The 18,795-nt window shown below is 43.4% G+C and overlaps 1 protein-coding gene across 1 annotated transcript in view; it reads right to left on the bottom strand.

Moving 5' to 3' along the window:
• The window catches only part of LOC148791436 (uncharacterized), a 35,995-nt gene that overhangs the window by 2,505 nt on the left and 14,695 nt on the right, over window positions 1–18,795 (bottom strand). The gene's annotated exons all lie outside the window — the stretch shown is intronic.

Consider the following 18,795-nt stretch of genomic DNA (forward strand, 5'->3'; position numbering starts at 1 on the left):
TAGTTGTCCTTGTATGTTATTTTTCTGCTAGCTTTGAAAGCAAAAGCAAAAAGAAAAGGAAGAAATCAATTTTAAGCGATATCTAATTTGGATTAATAAATACAAAAGATTGTATATTCTAGCATATGGAACCCAGTGGTTGGAATGTTGGATCAAATTCATTAATTGGATACCATTTTGAATGGCTTCTATTAATGTTGATCATCCAAGCAATATACCGAGACTTCAACCAATCTCGCATAATCAATTAAAGTGATGTAAAAATTAAAACATGTCAACGATCTACACCACCAAAATGGCCTCAGATAACTCAATTTATCTCAACCATGCATCCAAAATCATATTACTGATTTTTCAACCACCAACCCGAATTGGTTCAAATTTTGCTACCCACTTGGATGATTGATTAATTGGATACCATATCGAATGGGTAAAAGTAAAATTATCATTTCATAACCCATTTATAATAATTATTTTCTTTTTTTATTTTTTAATATTTTTTTTACAGAAGCAAGCAATTGCCAGGTTATGGGCTAGAGTCCACAAGACCTCTAGGCGGTCTTGGGCCGTTTCTTTCAAATGACTTAATGACATCGGAGTGAGGAAAAACCTGTGAATCATCTTAAGAGTCGAAAATAACAATTGGATCGGTGATTGTTGAGTAAAGAAAAACTTAGAAAGCAAAATAGCCTTCCTCCTTTCTTTTCCTCCATTGATGCACGAACAGTAGTACAATCGAATTCGTCATTGTTCAACAATTTGAGGGGTATTATATCTTTTTGATCATTTTATAGTAAAAATTGACCAAACTAAAGTCATGTCAAATATGGGTGCTTTTAATAATTCTTGAATAATTAAGGAAATTTAAGCAATTTCCCTTAGTCTTAGTTTGGATGGACTGTACATATTTATATTTGTACTTCCAAACTGAGCCTTACGTTTTGAAATATCAGAGCATTCCTGCAACTGAGTTGCGGATGGTCCACCAAAGGCATCGCCATCAAACCACTGAATTGAATTGGTATTGACAGTTTGATTTGATTGTTTGATGGCAATACCTTAAACTATAAGAGGATGATTGATCAGTTCAGCTCAAAATTCTTTAGTTTCACCTTACAAGGGATGAATCCTGACCGTGGATTGATGCCAAATCCATGGGCAGGATGTAGTTTATGGGGAGAGGGGGAGGGGAGGTTACTAGTAGACTATAGGGGTTTTAATTGAAAATTCTGCAGTGAGCTATCCCTTAAAGGCTTAAACCACTAAATTAGTCAAATTAAACTGAAATTGACAGTTTGATTTGAACTGAACTTAGAAAGTGGCTGGGTTTAGATTGAGACTATTAAGTATTATTTATGCTGGTATATATGTTTTTGAACTTTCTAATTGTGTTTAGCCCAATAGAATGACCCCAACTGTATTAGAAATTACACCAAAATACTTCCATTTGATGGGGTCTAAAAAAATTTCCAAACTACGCCAAACTTAAATGAAAAATATCCTCTGAGAAAGTTCATGTAGTTTGTATGACTTTGACTTTGTTTGGAACGTGAAATACGGTCTGAGAAATTTCAATGTAAATTGGGCTTGTTTCAAGGAAATTATTGGAGCAGAGTTTCCAAGTATTGTATCACTTGTCAACTTGTGATTTGCCCTTACACTGTTTTTGATTGGATTGGAAATAAGAAAGACAGAGAAAATTGTATTAAGGAATTTGACAGAAATTAGTTTCATTTGATCAAAGCTTTAAGATTTATCCTCAGTACCAAATCTACGATGGCCCTGGTAATACCCAAAACCAATTACCTGCAGGCAATAAGCCTAAGTTACCTAAAACCCATAACGACTTGAATTGGGGATCCATGAGGCCCACCAAGAGAACTTGCCGTGCCTGGACCGCATCCATTGACTAGCGGAACCCATTGCAGTCCACACATTTTTCTTTAAAAAAAATGACACTTTTGTCTTACGTGGCCAAAGCCCAACTTATGGGGCATGATCAATAATTCGACATGAATACATGATCAATAAAAAAAACACTTATGAGGTTCAGTCAGCCCAATACATGATCAATAATTATAGTATAAAATAATATAATTTTGTCATTAATAAGTAAACTAAATAAATTATTATTGCAACAATTTAGTATATAAACTAGCAAGAGAGCGCTTCCATTTACAAGGTACAAAGCTGCAGCATGCACACACGTAAAAATAAAAGAAAAAAAATAAAAAGAACAAAATAAGTCCTTTAATTTTCTAGGTGGTATAGAAAGTATCCTGTACTTTCGGCTTAATCTCACTTTAGTCCTCAAACATTAAAACATGCCAATCTAGTACGTAAACTTTTAACACGTGCCAATTTGTAATACAAAACCATTAACCACCGTTAAGTGGCATGTGAAAGGATGAATGTTCTCTTTGGGTGTCATCTAATTTTTTTTATCAACCATCCAAATGCCCAACTCTTTTAGAAGCCAATAGAGAAAAATAATTTGTCAAAAACTGATATGTTGCTTTGCTTAATCTTGATTCTTGAGGAAGAAGATGATGAACAGTGTTGAAGAGTAGTTTTGACATTTTCAAAAATTTTAAATCATACATATCATTAAATGACAGAAATAACTGATGGACTGTTAAAGGCAGAAACTAAATTGTCACATTTTGAAAGTTTAAGTATTGGATTAACACGTTTTGAAATTTGAGAACTAAAATGAGACTAAACCTAAAGTAGAAAGTACTAATATGCAATTTTGTTTTATTTACTTTTAAATGATCGGATCAGTGACTCATCACCCTGAAACAAAAAATGGGTTTATCTTCAATTCAGCCACAATTTAAAAGATTGACATCGATCAATGAAACCTGAATGACCTAAATGGGGATAGAGCTAATCCATCCCCACAGGTAGTGTTCAGTAGGGCTGTTCATGGCTCGGGTTGGGTCGGTTTATTTAGATTTTTCCAACTGATCCGACCTGGTCGGGTTACCTGAAACTGAAACCAAAACCGACCCTGTGTTAAGCAAAACCGACCTAGTCGGTTTGAGTCGGTTTGGGTTGGTTTTGGCTCTAAGTTCAACCATGGTAATAAATTGGTAGATTGGAGAAAGAAGACTGAAATTTGATGTAAAAAAGGACACCTAATTCTATTAGAGAAAGAAGACTGAAATTGGTAGGGGGTGGACCAAGTTAGAATAGAAGTTATCAAGAAAATAGAAAGTCAAACTGTATTAGCGAAAGAATACTGAAATTTGTATATTTCAAGAAACCTTTTAATCTAAGTAAAAAAGGACACCTAATTCTAATTGTAATTGGTTGCCTATTTGGTGTAAAAGACCATAAAAACTAGGATCATTTGATTCTTTTTTTTAAACTTTTCCAAAAAAATTCCTTGTCTAGTTGTCTTACAATACTTGTCATTAATGTCATTCTTAACTAGAAGACTAGAAATTAAGTTTGGTTGTAACTAGGATAGAAACAACTTAGTTAAGTAGGAATTAAGTAGGTTGTAACTACTAACTACTAAGTCGGTTCGGTTCGGATCGGTTTCGATTTTCATATGTGAAAATCGAAACTGACCTAAACCATCGGTTTATGATTTTTTACAACCCGAAACCGACTGGTACTGAAGAAAACCCAATCGACTTGGATTGAGTCGGTCCGGGTTAGTCAGTTTGGTCGGGTTTGAATTGAACATCCGTCCGATTTGTCAGATTCACATTGATTCGTTGGTTGGGTATAACGTTATTGGACTAGCCTGATGATCATCGAGAGAAAACACCCTAAAACAAATCAATATAATGAACATGAAAGCATTTCCCAATCCAATACAACTTATTATGTTAACAGAGGCAATCGAAATAGAGGGGAAATGGAAAAAAATACATGAAAAAATAGGGAGAAAACCAAAAAAGGCGTCATTTAATCATTTAATTGATTGTTCGATGATGAAAACAAAGAGGTCAAAAAAATCCTTTCCTCCCTTCAATTTGAATTCGTGGGTTTTGGGCAAACCATTCAATACTTGACACATGTTGGCTCTAATCAATGAAGAGGTTCGTCAGGTAAGCCTGTTAATGATTCCCGAAAATCCGAGGTTCAATTCAACATCCAATCTGATTATCTTGGATTTAGATTACGTATTTATGTAATTGGATGAAATTTGAATGTTACAATTTACATCTAACTACTAATAATCAGATCGGATTTGGATTTGATCCAACATGATTTGATTAAAATTTGAATATGATTATATTCTAATATTTATTAGTTTTAATATATAAATTCTATATAATTATATTAAAATTTATAAAAATTTATTTTAAATATTATCTTATATATGAATTTATATATAATAAATTTAGTATGTTATATTTATATTAATTTATTATATATAAAAGTTGAAAAATAAATAAATTTTTAATTTTACTAGTATTTTAGAGAATTTAAAGTTGAGTTAGATTAAATCCGAATCCTATATGAGTTTGTTAGGATTCAAATTTGAATCCGAGTCTTTAAATCCAATCGAATTTCGAATCAAATTTGAATGTAGGTTCTTAATATTCGGATCGAATGTGGATTTTGCTACATCCAATTAGAATTCGACCCAACTGCAGCCCTATTGGGGAGAAGATCAGATAAGGCCTAAGAGAAGAGAGGAGTAGGTTCTATAGCTGTTTTATTATTATTTTATTTGTTACAAGTGTGAACCATTAATTAAATAAAATTGGAAAAATAAAATTATTATTATTTTATTTGCTTTATCCAACTACAAGTGTTAACCGTTAATTAAATAAAATTAGAAAACTAATAAAGGGTAAAAATGGAAAGTGAAAATTAGGCTTTTACACAAAACACTGTCACCATCCTTACTTTTATAAATGGTACAGACAACATTTTCATTTTTTAGTATGGTATAGAAATTTTTATGATTTTCTATATTTTTGTATATTTTTTGTGTATTTCTTTTTTTCTGAAATTTATATTGTTTTCTTCATTTTGGGAGAAAGGTGCATAGGATAAAAGAGATGCAATTTGTGCGTCCTCCTTCCTACTTTAAAGTAGGGGGAGTGGATAAGATATACAATATGCATAAAAGGGTTTAAAGGAGAGAATTGGGGTTTTAGGATTTGATGATGCGCAATCCGGTCTGCCCTAGCTGCCGGTTACCTCGCTTCTGACGAGATCGGAGGGGCCTAAAACAAGGAAGAAAATGGAGACTTTCGAGGAGGAACCCGGTTGGAACACTCCGAAGCTCAAGTTAGTGTTCTTTAGAAGGCAAGGGAAATGAGGAATTCTAAGACCAGAAAATGCAAGAATCACCTACCCTCTTCTTTGTGAGATGGGGGCCTTTTATAATTACCCTGTTTACTCACTTCCATGCCTCCGCCAGTTCGGGCATCATTACCTCTGCCAGATCGGGTCACTTCCTCTACCAAATCGGGTCACTTCCTCTGCCAGATCAGGTGTCATAACCTCCACTGCCAGTTGCCAGGGCCGCCTCTGTCCGTCTGGGATGGCGGTGGCAGGTGGCCGTTGGATGGCGGCTGTCATGTGTCGGTCCCTTAATTAGTCAGGTGTGCTGCCTCCGTGTACGGTTTCCTGGGCGTTAGGTACGGTTGTTCAGTCGGGCAACTTGGAGCCGAAGTGGTGTGCAAGGTGAAGTTCTTGAGTTCGGATAGATGGCCCGAACTGCCCCTGGGTGGGCAGTTCGGGTTTTTTGCCTTTGGTGCTCCTTGTAAGGCTCAGGACCTCGAAGGGAGAGCTCGACACTCTTTAGTTTGGAGCTCGGTTTGTAGGTTCCTTCGAGGGAGCTCGAGTCTCTTTAGTTCGGAGCTCGGGTTGCAGGTTTCTTCGTGGGAGCTCGACTCTTTAGTTCGGAGCTCGGGTTGTTGGCCTGTTGCCGTGCCGAGCTGGCGTTTCTACCAGGTCACTCTCAGTTGCTTCAATGTGTCACATGGCCAAGGGGTCGGGTCAATTTTTCCTCCATCAATTGCCCCCCACTCCCCATGCTCGGGGTCTTGACCTGGCATGGGGAGTTCAAGGGATGACAGGTGGATTTGCCTCGGGATACTTTGGCCTTGATCAAGAACTTTTCTGGTCCAGTCTGCTTGTGTTCTCAGCTCAACCGGGGTTGACTTGGCTCGACCAGGGGTCAGTCCCGGGCTGCGTGTGGCTCACGCGCGCCAACGACTTTGCGGGGAGCCGTTGGATGGTTTCGATCTTGGCCGTTGATGTGCAGGTACAGTGGCTTTAAATAGTGGGGGGACGCCCAGTCACTTTCCTCTGTTATCCTTTAGCGTTTGTTCCTTGAGCTCGCGTCCAAGTCTGCCAGCTCGCGTTACTCGTCCGTAGTTCGGTAGCTTTTCCTAGTGAGTCCTCAACCTTCTTTGTTTTCGATGTCTAGTTTCAGTAGCACGGATAGTCCTCTGGGGGGGTCGGACACCGGTTCTACGAATCGAGCTGCTGCCCCCGACATCTTTAGTGAGTCCGAGGCGGGGCCCGAGGTAGAGCTCGAGGAAGAGCTCAAGTTTGAGCCCGTATGCCGAGTCACCTCGGGTAGTTTGGCATCCACCTCTCATCGAGGTCGGGTGCCTGATAAGTTCGGACCCTCTATTATGATGTCCAAAAGTCTTTGGTCCCTTATTGCCCAGTACAACCTGCCCGGGGAGTATACTTACTTTTTACCCTCGGACGACTTTCCTTGGGAGCACGGTCCGGATGAGATCGTTATATTCCGGGAGCAGCTTGTCGCCGGGCTGCGCCTTCCCTTCCATCCCCTAATCGTCGAGGTTATGAACCACTTCGGCGTCACTATAGGTCAGCTTCACCCGAACTCGATCCGCAACCTTGTCGGGACCATCTCCCTTTGATGTGAGCACTGCCTTCCTTTGGACTTAGAAATTTTTTCCGCTATTCTCATGCTTAAGAAACAAGCGGGTCCCCTGCCCAGGCGTACTACTTGTCACCTCGCCCGAGCTTCAAGCTCTTACACGATCTCCCAAACAAGGTCCCGACGTGGAAGCGGGACTACTTCGTGGTCCAAAGTGCTACGGGGTGGCCGTTTCCTACTGAGTGGGATTGGCCGCTCCTGACCCCGGTGTTGTTTTAGATGAAGATATAGTGAAGGGCCTCTGGGACTGGGCCCGACTTGGGCTAAAATGTGAAGCCTATCTAACGGAGGATAAACTCATTTAGGCCGGTCTGAGTTCGGGTAGGTTTCTTGCTCAGATAAAGATAATTTTGTTTTTGCTTTTATTCCCGTCTTCTGACGCCGAGCTCCTTTTTGCAGGTGTTATGGAGGCAGACAAGACTTGAGGTGCGAACTTGTTTGCTGGCATGAAACGAAGGAAGCAAGCTATGAAGCAAGCTACTAAGCAAGTTAACACCGATCCTTCCCGGGTGGCGGAGCCCGAGGCATCGAGGATGGAGCCTACTGGGGAGCCCGAGGTGCCCCCTTTAGTTCGGGAAGCGGCAGGGGCTCCCTATGTCGGGGCTTCCTATGCTGACACTGCCTATACCCGGGCTGCGCCTTCAGGCTCGGGGAGCCATGGTGGGATTGGGAGTGTGCTGACGCCGGGCTACGCTCTCCGAAAAAGCAAGGGCGCCACTCGTCCTGAGGAGGTTGCACAGTGGGCCGATCTCCCTACCAATCTCATAGGTGCTCGAGCTGCAACTCACGCCATGGTGGTAAGTCGGAGGGTTTTTTTTTTTTTTTTTACCGAGCTGATTTATCCTCGTTCTGGCAGGTGAACTCCTCCATCAATGCCTTGGAAATTTAGGCAGAGAGGGGCTTGAAGTGAGCAGAAGCTGTTGAAGCAGCTTCCCATGCAGCGCGAGCCGAGCTATCGAGGTCTCGAAGTGACAAAGAGGCCTTAGGAATGGTGGTGAGACATATGGCCGACCTGAAGTTGGACCTGGAGCATCAGGTCGAGTACCTTCAGGAAGACATTAGGGAGAAGACTCAGATCTTTTCTCAGGCTGTCGAGGAGGCGAAGGTGAAAGCCGTCGAGGATTACATCGCTTCGCCGCACTTCGACGATATGATGGTGGGCTCATATAGACGGGTTTCAAGTTGAGCCGATGGATGATAAGGAACACGTACCCCGAGCTCGACATTAGTGCCATAACCACCTCGCGCATCACTCAGGAGATGGCTGCCGTGGCTGATGACGATGCGGATTCCGAAGACGAAGCGGGTCCTTCGGGTGTTGTCGAAGTCCCTTCTGAGAAGATTGACCTCTGGGCTTGCGAGCTCGTTTGTGTTTTTTGTTTGTTTTTGCTCTCTCTTTTTGTTTTTTGTTTTAAAGACTGTAAAGCAAACATTTAGCAATGAAGTACTTTTTCTGTTCAAAAGTGTTGTGCAAATATTCTCCTCTTGCCGAAGTGAGTATATACCCAAGCTGCTAGACTTAAGCCCCAAGGCGAGTTAACTGTAAGGCTATGTGCCCGATCTGTTCTCTGCCCAGGTTAGTTAACATAGGCTGAATTGGGCCCTGGGCTATGCTCCCGGGTTAGTTAACATAGGTGCCGAGATCATCTTTAGCTCGGTATTCTGCCCCTTTTGGTGCCAAGGTCTTTGTTAGCTCGGTAGTGGCTCATGGCCTGCTTAGTTTGATAACTTATAAGTAAAATCGTCTTAAGTTGACGATGTTCCATGCCTGGGGTATCTGCTTACCTTTCAGGGTCTCGAGCTCGTATGCTCTCTCAAGTACTCTTTTCACTCAGTAGGGTCCTTCCCAGTTCGGCCCGAGTTTTGCCAATGCTGGGCTCAGGTACCATGATTTTGCGGAGGACCAGGTCGCCGACGCGAAAGTTTCGTTTCTTAACTCTGGCGTTGTAGTACCGAACTACCCTTTGCTGGTATGTTGTGGTTCTGATGTATGCGAGGTCCCTCACCTTGTCAAGTAGATCGATGTTGGTATGTAGCTCGTTGCTATTAGTATTGTCGTGGTATGCTTCCAACCGAAGTGAGGGGATCTCGATTTCGGCTGAGATGACTGCCTCCATGCCGTAGGTGAGGTTGAAGGGAGTTTCTCAAAGGTCAGTAGGCCCATAGGACACTGGGTAGCTCGTCCGCCCATAGTCCTTTAGCTCGGTCTAGCCTGACTTTTAGTCCGCGGAGGATAGCTCTGTTTGTGACTTCTGCCTAACCGTTTGCTTGTGGGTGCGCAACCGATGTGAAGTTTTGCCGGATCCCCATGCCTTGGCACCACTCTTGGAATTTAATGTCTTCGAACTGCTTGTCATTGTCAGAGATTAGCACCCGAGGTAGTCCGAAGCGGCACACTATGTTCTTCCAGAAGAAGTTCTGGACATTCCAAGCTGTGATAGTTACGAGAGTTTCAGCTTCAACCCACTTGGTGAAGTAGTCTACTGCCACTACTAGGAACTTCCTCCCTCCTGTTGCTGGCGGGAATGGCCCGAGTAGGTCGATACCCCATTGTGCGAAGGGCCATGGGCTGGTGAGGTACTTGAGGTCGGCGGCGGGTTGATGGTGAATATTGGCGTGCTTTTGGCACTTCTCGCATTTCTTGATTAGCCCAACGGCGTCTGCTTTCATTGTTGGCCAATAGTACCCCTGTCGTAGTGCCTTCTGAGCGACAGCCCTACCCCCCAAGTGTACGCCACATAGGCCTTCATGGATGTCACGGAGTACGAGCTCGGCTTCGGGTGGTCGCAAGCAGCGCAAGTAGGGGAGAGTGTAGGATGTTCGGTACAGCCGTCCGTCTATCATGACGTACTTGGCTGCCTGACGCTCTACCCTCCTGGCGGCGTTGCGTTCTTCGGGGAGGGTTCCATGTAGCAGGAAGCGCATGAGTGGATGAATCCAGCTCGGTTCTGCTTGGGCGACAGGAGCAACCTCCTCTGCCCCCCGGAGGATGCTGGGCCGAGGTAACTCCTCTATGTACACAATTCTCATGGTGTTGTCACTGGTGCTGGCTAGCCGGGATAGGGCGTTGGCCTCAGTGTTCTCTAACCTCGGGATTTGCTTGATGAAGTGTGACTGGAAGCTAATCAATGCCTCTTTTACCTTTGCCAAGTAGGCGATCATAGCTGGCTCGCGGGCTTCATATTCCCCTGTAACTTGGTTGACCACGAGCTGGGAATCGCTGCAAATAACTATGTGGTTTGCCTTTACTTCTTGCGCTAGGGCTAACCCGACTATCAATGCCTCGTATTCTGCCTCATTGTTGGATGCCGCGAACTCAAAGCGTAGTGTGTACTACAATTTCGTGCCACTCGAACCATGGAGAACTACACCGGCTCTGCTGCCTTGCTGGTTTGAGGAGCCATCTACGTGAAGGATCTAGGGCTCTTCATCCCAGTTCATGCTTGGCCTAACCAGGAGAGATACCGAACTGGGTGCGACCTCACAGGGCTCGGACTCTGCCGGCCTGGGAGCACCGAGCTCACCCGAGCTGGGAGCCTTGTGCTCAACCGGGCTAAGGTCCTCGGAGTTGAACGTGCATTCTGCAACAAAATCTGCCAAGGCTTGGGCTTTGATGGCGGTTCGGGGCTTGTACTGGAGGTCGTACTCCCTGAGTTCGATGGCCCACTTTATCAATCGTCCAGAAAGCTCGGGCCTGAGTAATACTTGCCTCAGGGGTTTGTCGGTGAGGACGATGATGGTATGAGCTTGGAAATACAGGCGGAGTTTGCGGGCCGCAATGACCAGTGCATAGGCTAGCTTTTCTATCTCTGGATATCTCATTTCTGCTCCCTGCAATATCTTACTAACATAGTAGATGGGTCGTTGGGCCCGATCTGCTTCCTTTATCAGTACCGAACTGACCACTTCGTCGTTTGCTGAAAGGTAGAGTTCTAAAACATCGCCCTCTTCGGGCCGAGTCAACACTGGGATGTTGGCGAGGTATTTCTTGAGCTCGTCAAATGCGAGCTGGCAGTTCGGGTTCCACTCGAACCCTTTGCCTTTTATTGTCTTGAAGAAGGGTAGGCAACGATCTGCTGACTTAGACATGAAGCGACTCAGAGCGGCTATCCTGCCATTTAGCCTTTGAACCTCTTTTACTTTTCGGGGTGGTCTTATATCTAGGATGGTCTTTATTTTGTCCGGGTTGGCCTCAATACCGCGCTGGTTGACGATGTACCCTAGGAACTTACCCGAGGTGACACCGAAGACACACTTGTTTGGGTTTAGTTTCATGATAAATTGACGCAGAATTTGGAAGACAGAATGCAAGTCTTGTATTAATTCATGTGAAAATTATGTCTTGACGACCATGTTGTCTACATAACATTCTATCTTCGTGCCAATTAAGGGCTGAAACAGCTTATTCACGAGTCTTTTGAAGGTCGCCCCAGCATTTTTCAGTCCGAAGGGCATGACCTTGTAGCAGTACAGGCCGAACTCGGTTATGAAGGTGGTTTTTTCCTCATCGGATGGGTCCATCTTGATTTGGTTGTAGCCCGAGTAGGCATTTAGGAAGCTTAGCAACTCGTGTCCCGAGGTCGTGTCCACTAGGCGGTCGATCCTGGGGAGGGGGAAGCAATCTTTCGAGCAAGCTCAGTTCAGGTTGGTGTAGTCGACGCACATTCGCCACTTGTCGTTTACCTTTTTTACCAGAACTGGGTTGGCTACCCAGCTAGGGTAATGAACTTCCCTTATTAAGTCTGCTGCGAGGAGCTTCTCAACCTCCTCATCGACCGCCTTCCAGCGTTCTGGGGCTAAGTTGTGTTTCTTCTGTCTAATGGGTTTGACTACAGGGTCAGTATTGAGCTTGTGAGTTATGAGCATAGGGTCTATGCCGGGCATTTCTGCCGTGGACCAAGCAAAAACATCTAAATTACTGAGTAAGAAGCATACCAGTTCGGATCGCAGGGGTTCTGCCGAGATAGAAATGGGAACAGTTTCCTCTGTTGGTGCAGCTCGCTCCTTCTGTTCCGTAGGTCGCTCCAGTTCGAGGTCGCTGGTTTTCTTGGCATTTCCCTTGAGGGCGGCAACGTAGCACTTCCGGGACTCGAGCTGGTCGCCCCGCACTACCCCGATGCCGAAGTCCATTGGGAACTTCATGGCCAAATAGTAAGTGGACACCACAGCTTTTAAAGCGTGGGTGATTGGCCGACCTACTATGGCATTGTAGGGGGAGGGGTTCGCGACCACCAAGAAATCGTGACTGAGTCTTACCGTGCTAGGCCACGTGCCGACTTCCACAGGTATTGTGACCTTTCCCAGGGATCTGACCTCTTCTCCGCTGAAGCCGACCAGCGGGGTGTCTGCGGGCTTCAAGTCACTCTCTCGGAACTGGAGCTTGTCGAAAGCCGCTTTAAAGAGGATGTCTGCCGAACTGCCGGAGTCAATCAGTACCCGTCAGACTTCGAAGTCATTGATCTTCACCTTTATGACAAGTGTGTCGTCGTGGGGGTAGTGGACCCCGCACGCATCATCTTCGGTGAAGAATATAGGGTCTTCTGTCCTAGGCCGCTTCGAGGGATTTCGTCCTTCTCTGGTGGCTTCCCGGGTTGACGCGCGAGCTGCTACCGAGGTGCACCCTGCCACGATCGATCCTCCAATGATCACGTGGATTGTTCCCCGAACTGGTCTTTCCTCCGGGGGCTGCTTCTGTGGTTCCGTTGGCCAGCTGTTGGACTCGGGAGCGTCTTTGCCGTGCTCTCCCTGCCGACCTAGCTTATTACTATTATTATTATTATTGTGCTATACAAAATTTTGTAGATATCCGCGACGGATAAGTTCCTCTATCTCGTCGTAGAGATTATTACAATGTTCGGTGCTATGACCGTGATCCCTATGGAAACTACAATACAAGTTTTTATTCCTCTTGTTCGGGTTTCCCTTCAGACGAGGTGGCCACTTCACATATGGGGCGTCTTTGATCGTCATTAAGATCTCGGCCCGCTTCGCGTTTAAGGGTGTGTAGTCCATCCGAGCTGCTAAGGGAGCTCGGAACGGCTAGCTTGGCTTCGTCTCCTGAGCTGGGTCTTTCCTTCTTCTGTCATCTGGGTTGGAGGGCTCGCCTTCCCTCTTCCTTTTCTCGATCCCGCTTTCAGTCCTTTGGTTGATCTCCTCCTCTGTTCTCATGAATTTGTCCGCGAGCTTGAGGAACTCAGCCACGGTCGTGGGCTGGTTAACTACCATGTGCCACTTGAACTCCTTGTGTGTCACTCCTCTCTTTGCTGCCGCGAGCTGTACCGTGGGGTCCAGTCGCGGTATCGGCAAGCATGCGTCATTGAACCGCTTGATGTAGCCCTGGATGGACTCTCCTTCTCTTTGGACTACTCCGAAGATGCTCTCCTCGGTTCTGGGGCACCGCTTGCTGGTAACGAAGTGTGCAGTGAAGACCTGCACGAAGTGGGTCTAGCTTCTTATTGACTCGGGGGCCAGGTTCCTGTACCAGGTGCGGGCCACCCCCCTGAAGGTGGTAGTGATGGCCACGCACATGCAGGATTGACTGGCCCTTGCCAGGTGCATTTGGGACTGGAAGGCATCGACGTGGTCGTTGGGGTCGAAGGACCCATCATACTTGTCTAGAAAGGGGAGTTTGAAATCTCTGGGCATGGGGACTGCAAGGAGTTCTGATGAGAAGGGGGAAGGGACTAAGAGAATAGGGGCAGCTTTTACCTCGTCCGAGCTTGTTCCTTCTTTACATCAGAGCTCGGGTAGGATGCGGGTGGAAGTTTGGCGACTTCACCGACGTCTTCGTTGCTGCTTAGAGGGCCTGGTATTGGCGCTGCTAGCTTTGGTAGTGCCGACCTCGATGGGCCGGACTGTTGGTAGTCTACCAACTTGAGCGGTAGCTCAAACTTGGAGTGCCGAGGTGCTGACTTGGCTGGCAAGGAGGTTCCCGATCCGCCGACGAGTTGCGAGGCGGGGGTGATTGGTCTTTCCCTTCTGCTCGGGGATGAGGCTTGGCTCTTGGAGGGGTTTTGAAGTTGGGAGGCTTCTCCTCGGTGGAGGCATCCGCCCTGAGGGGAGGGCTTGACCGGCTTCAGAGCGGGGTGCCAAGGTGGAAGCTGTGGTTGGTTCAGAGGAAGTTGGGGGAACTGCTGTTGATAGTGATACTGAGAGATGTGGTGCAGTACTTGATGCTGATGGAGCTGATGCTGCTGAAACTGCTGCATTTGGGCTTGCATTGCCCGCATGCACTGCATCAAGTTATCAAACTGGTTTTGGCTAGTCACCAGGGGGACAGCAGTTGGTTCGGCAAAGGTTGTCTTGACAGGGAGAGGAAGGGGAACATTCACAGGTGTCACCATGTTTGGTGCGTTGAGGCTAGGGATTCCGTCCGTCAATAGGGGAACGGTGAACTATCCTATGCACACAGTGGCGGGCTGGGGGTGTTCCCCTATAGCATTCTAGTCGGCGTTGTGCCTGCTGTTGCTGGGAGAAGCCATGGAAGCTAAGGTTTCTTTGAGAGAGAGAGAGAGAGAGAGAGAGTGTTAAAGGTTAGGGGAGGCTTTTTGAAGTCTTCCCACAGACAACACCAAATGATGATGCATAATCTAGTCTGTCCTAGCTGCCGGTTACCTCGCTTCTGACGAGATCGGAGGGGCCTGAAACAAGGAAGAAAATGGAGACTTCCGGGGAGGAACCCGGTTGGAACACTCCGAAGCTCAAGTTAGTGTTCTTTAGAAGGCAAGGGAAATGATGAATTCTAAGACCAGAAAATGCAAGAATCACCTACCCTCTTCTTTGTGAGATGGGGGCCTTTTATAATTACCCTGTTTACTCACTTCCATGCCTCTGCCAGTTCGGGCATCATTACCTCTGCCAGATCGGGTCACTTCCTCTGCCAGATCGGGTGTCATAACCTCCACTGCCAATTGCCAGGGTCACCTCTGTCCGTCTGGGATGGCAGTGGCAGGTGGCTGTTGGATGGCGGCTGTCATGTGTCGGTCCCTTAATCAGTCAAGTGCGCCGCCTCCATGTACGGTCTCCTGGGCGTTAGGTACGGTTGTTCAGTCGGGCGACTTGGAGCCGAAGTGGTGTGCGAGGTGAAGTCTTGAGTTCGGATAGAAGTATGGCCCGAATTGCCCCTGGGTGGGCAGTTCAGGTTTTTTGCCTTTGGTGCTCCTTGTAAGGCTTAGGATCTCGAAGGGAGAGCTCGAGACTCTTTAGTTCGGAGCTCAGTTTGTAGGTTCCTTCGAGGGAGCTCGGCTCTCTTTAGTTCGGAGCTCGGGTTGCAGGTTCCTTCGGGGGAGCTCGGCTCTTTATTTCGGAGCTCGGGTTGTGGTCCTGCTACTGTGCCGAGCTGGCATTTCTGCCAGGTCACTCTCGGTTGTTTCCATGTGTCGCATGGCCAAGGGGTTGGGTCAAATCTTCCCCCATCAGGATTTATGTCTTCACTTCATGTGTGAATGATGACATTTGGCCTTTTGCCTCTTGTCATTCTGTTTGTCAGTGGTTGGACCATTATTTGCATATCAAATGGTTAGCATTAGGATATAGGTTAATCCTAATTCATTTATATTCAGATTCGAATTGAACTTCCATTCGATTTATATAGAAGAATCTGGATCTCTTGCCAACAAAATGCATTTCAAACCTCTATGGTCCTACCAAGTATAATCCATACGATATTATGCTGGTAGAGTTTTAGATTAATGGATTGACCCGATGATCATCGAGAAAAAACACCTAAAATGAATCAATATAATGAACCTAAGAGCATTTCCTAATCCAATACAAATTATTACGTTAATAGAGACAATTGAAAAAAAAAATAGGGAGAAAAAGCAACTTCATTTAATCATCTAATTGTTCCTTGATGAAAAGAGAGAGGTTGAAAAAATTCATTATTTCCATCAATTCAAATTCATGATTTGGGCAAACCATCTGATACTTCACATGTGTTGGCTTTAATCAATGAAGAGGTTTGTTAAGTAGGTCCTTCAGGACAAGATTTGATAAGGCGAGGAATAGGTTCCACAGTCGTATTATTGTTATTTTATTTGTTTTATCCATTTACAAGTGTTAACCGTTAATTAAATAAATTTGAGAAAATAACAAAATATAACAAAGGGTAAAAATGGAAAGTGAAAATTAATCTTTAAAATAAAAATGATAAAGGGTAAAAATGGAAAATGAAAATTAGGCTTTTTCAACACGTGTTAGCTCTAATCAATGAAGAGGTTCATTAAGTAGGTGTTTCGGGAGAAGATTAGATAAGGCAAGGAATAGGTTCCACAGTAGTCTTATTGTTATTTTATTTGTTTTATCTAATTACAAGTGTTAACTATTAACTAAATAAAATTGAAAAAAAATAAAAAGCATAACAAAGGGTAAAAATGGAAAGTGAAAATCAAGCTTTAAAATAAAAAACATGACAAAGGGTAAAAATGGAACATGAAAATTAGGCTTTTTGATGAAACATTGTCACCATCCTCATTTTTATAAATGAAAATGATGAGATACAGAGATTATCCAATTAGAAGTGGTAATTGTTAACTAAATAAAATTGGAAAAATAGAAAACATAATAAAGGATAAAAATGGAAAATATCATTTTTATAAATGGTACAAATATAAATATATTATATTATATCATATATATATATATATATATATATATATATATAATTGATGGAATATGATTCGAAATATAAAATCTGGGAGGGATAGGATTAGAAATATAAAATCAGCATTTTAAGAGGGGATAGGATTGGAAATATGAAATTAGGGAGGGGGTAGGATTGGACATATAAATCAGGGTGTTGGACAATGGATGCTCATCCATTTCTCTTTTCTATAAATGGGTAAGACTTTACTTTATCTTTTTCAAAAAAAAAAAAAAAAAAACAGCTAAACCATTTGACTTTAGTAAGTTCTTTTTTGTGTATTTTTAGCTATTTCTGTCATCAACAGCAATAATTCTCATTTATTATATTTATTTTTGTTTAATACAATAAATATATAATAATTAATACATGTCCAAGTTTTCTACAAATTTTCAATTTTTTATTTTATTATTTAATTTATAAAATCACAGATTGACTCATTTGACTGGAGCAGTGAAACAGCAGATCCTCTATCTGAAGGGAAAAAATAAAGAAAAACAGTTTTTGTTTTGTGATCAATCCTAAAAACAATGTTATAAAGTAGCTAGTAACCATTAATATTACAAATTAAGATATATTTATCGTTGAAAGTATCTTCGGTCTCCCAATTAGTAATAGTTCTGTATGTGGGTTTCCGTGTGACATGTTTCAACTTTCAAAAGCTGAAATAGGGGTAGTGCCTCGAGGGTTGAGCAATGCAACAAGACACTAAAGGGGGATTCAGAGTCTAGAGTTTTAAGAAATTATGGCAAAATTTGGGAATGATTAAAAATAAGTGTTATTCGAACAAGTACTTATTTTCAGTTTTTCTAAGTGTTTGTTTTATTTCACTTTTAATAAGTACTTTTTTTATAAGTACTTGACAAAAGTGTTGAGACTACACACAGTCGAAAATAAGCACTTGTGGGTGTTTGATAAAAAAGTATAAAAAAGTACATATTTGATACAGAAGTATTTATTAAAAAAGCCACTTGAGAGTTGTTTTTCTTTTTAAGTACTTGTTAATAAGTGGACATGTGAAAATTTTGGGACTAAAATGTCCCTATTTATTTTTTTAAATACCCAAAATACCCTCATCTCTCCTTAAACCCCCTTCTTTCTCAATTGAACAGGGTCGAGCATGCTAGCGGCAGCAACTTCCTTGGGAGCATCATTGAACGAGCTACAAACTCGTTGGCAACTAGGTCAGTTTCACATTCGAACTTGTTTTCTACATATATTTTTGAATATTTTGGGTTTCTTTTTTGAGAATTTAAATGCTTAAAACCCTCTTTACTAGATATGGTTTTTTGTGGCGATTAACGTGAAAAATGTGAAAAGCTTCATTTGAAACTTCCCGAAATCAGCCCAAATTGGGCTTCTCGCATCTTTTTGGTGCTCTATTTTTGACAGCTAATCTTCCGCGAACAAAACAAAAATAGATCAAAAATTGGTCCGCCCAACTTATAAACAGTTGAAAGATCGCACAAAAAGACATGCCAAATAGGCTTTTCCATTATCCTCACAACACCTGCATTGGAAACATCTCCCTATTTTTATATTTTCATTCATCAGAAGATATTATCTTCCCTATATATGGCTGAAAAGGTTGTGAAGATGATGTGAGAAAGAAATCGGATTCACTCAAAGTTCATTCATCAGAAGATATTATCTTCCCTACGTGGAGCTTCTTGACCTCCTCATCATTTATCCTCCACCTCTCCTGGGCAAAGTTCATTTTCCTTTGTTTGACTGGTCTAACTAGGGGTTTACATTTAGCCTATGGATTATTATAGAGGAGTCTATGTTACGCATATCAACAGTTGACTAGGAAAAAATATTAATGTTTAATTTTAAAAAAATTATTAGTTCGAAGCATAGGGGTTCTTTGAGTTTTGAGCTGATTTAGACCATCTTCTCAGGGTCGGTATCAGAGACCAACACTAGGACGGTTTCCTTTACTAGGCAAACTCTCTTGTCACTATTTTCTAGGAGCAGCTCTAGGTCTACCTCCTCCAGATTTGCTTTTCCTTTCAATTCCTCCATGTGGCATTTTCGTGACTTGAGTTGGTCACTGTGCATTACTCCTACTCCATGGTCAGTGGGGAACTTTATTGTGAGGTGGTATGTGGAAACCACCACTTTGAGGGCATGCAGAATTGGGCAGCCTAGGATTGTGTTGTAAGGTGGCGTTGTTGCCACCACTAGGAAGTTGTGGAGAAACGTCATCCTATTTGGCATGCTCCTCGCTATCACAAACCACCTCTCTATTGAAACTGAC

The sequence above is a fragment of the Nelumbo nucifera genome, chromosome 5, assembly GCF_055504915.1.
Source record: "Nelumbo nucifera cultivar China Antique chromosome 5, China Antique-T2T, whole genome shotgun sequence".
Lineage (NCBI taxonomy): Eukaryota > Viridiplantae > Streptophyta > Magnoliopsida > Proteales > Nelumbonaceae > Nelumbo > Nelumbo nucifera.